This window comes from Equus asinus, chromosome 11, assembly GCF_041296235.1.
Source record: "Equus asinus isolate D_3611 breed Donkey chromosome 11, EquAss-T2T_v2, whole genome shotgun sequence".
NCBI classification, from domain to species: Eukaryota; Metazoa; Chordata; class Mammalia; order Perissodactyla; family Equidae; genus Equus; species Equus asinus.
The window spans coordinates 12319812-12321384 of NC_091800.1; the positions used below are offsets into that span (position 1 = coordinate 12319812).

Sequence of the window (1573 nt, forward strand, 5' to 3'; positions counted from 1 at the left end):
TTGAAAAATGTTTGTGTCTTCTGTGAGACCAGAGTTGAAAATATGTCATTTGAGACCTTATAACAGGAACCCGTACAAACAATTTCTGCTAGTTTAATTTCAGGAAAAATTCTGTCAGCCATCTAAAGTAAACATTAATGCCTTTGCCTAAATTCAATTCCATTGTCCTAAAACTGTAACTGCTTAATTTAGCACATAGTTTCTTAGGATTTTCTAGCTTCCACATACTTTTAGATGTCTCCTCTGATGTTTTCATCTGTAGGGCTCCTCAAATCCTTTTGGCAGTAGATAAGGCAATATTGAATGACTTCATTTGCTTCTTGGTGGTATCAGATTTTCTGAGAAACCAATGGTATTTATTCAATCACCTGTCAATGGGCAATTGTTTTTTTGGTGGAGGGGGGGCGGTTTGCATTACAATTACTGCTGTTGGTGAACAATCTTCGGCAGGTCTCCTAAAGAATATATGCAAATTTCCCCTGGATATACGGTAGGAAGAGAACTCACAACGCATGGGCTGCCAATCCAGAAGCAGTGTCGCTCTTAGATCCACCCACGTTAGGTGCCAACTATGTTAAGAGAGCACTGTCCTCCTCTGCCCTAGAAACATGGTAGCGTCTTACACCTATTTGATTAAAAATCTCATGGTTGCCGTTTTAAAATGAATCTCTATAGAGACAGTCTCAGGAAAACAAGCGCTGCCGTCCCTGGGTGGGCTCGAACCACCAACCTTTCGGTTAACAGCCGAACGCGCTAACCGATTGCGCCACAGAGACCCAGCTACCCAGCCGGCCGCGCGGCGTGTACAGATTCCCGCGGCCGCGGTGGCTCTCGCCGCCCTGGGCGCTGCCGCGCGGGCACCGCGGGGAGGCGGCGCGAGGAGCCGAGGCTGCGGCGGCCCCGCCGCGGGGGCGGGAAGGAGAAGGCTGAGCCCGCGGCGGCCACGGAGGGCGTTGGGGCTGAGGTACAAGCCCTTCCGGGGACAAAGCCCGCCCCCCACGCTCCAGGCTGCGAGGGCGCGTCCCCCGGGTCCGCACAGGAGAGCTGCGGGCCGGCCGCGTGCGGTGCGCCGCGGGGGACCGTCACCGTGGCCACGTGGACGTGCCGCCCCGTCGGTGGGGGGAGCTTGGGACAGGGGTCTTGCCAGGCAGAGTACGGTAAATCCTGCGCCAGGAGAGGCCGGTGCTGCGTGGGCGCGAGGACTGGGAGCCGCGTCTGTCAGGCCCGACCGTCGGGCAGTTTGTCACCCTTCGTGCGTGTGCGTGTGCGCGCGCGTGTTGGTGCCCCTCCCCCTTAGGCTCCCCCCCGCCCCGTTACCATCCCCGCCGTAAAATGCTAATACCACGCATTTACCGCGTGTCTGTGAATTTCCCGTATGCGTATCTGTGCTTGGTACGTAAAAAGGGTAATGCTTTTCTCACGTCCTAATAACTAATTTTTATCCCCTTTGGAGGTACATGGCCTCCGTTTGAGAACGCATGGTTAGGGGACTTCAGAAAGGGCTCTACGGAGGCACTGGCAATGAAGAGATGCCTCTTAGTTTGAGATGAGCCCTGAAGGCTTCCCTTTCCCT

General features: G+C 54.5%; 1 non-coding gene across 1 annotated transcript; it reads right to left on the reverse strand.

Moving 5' to 3' along the window:
- Positions 1-702: 702 nt before the first annotated feature.
- TRNAN-GUU (transfer RNA asparagine (anticodon GUU)) lies at positions 703-776 on the reverse strand. The gene has a single exon. It is a non-coding gene; the product is annotated as a tRNA-Asn (tRNA).
- Between the last annotated feature and the right edge of the window lie 797 nt (positions 777-1573).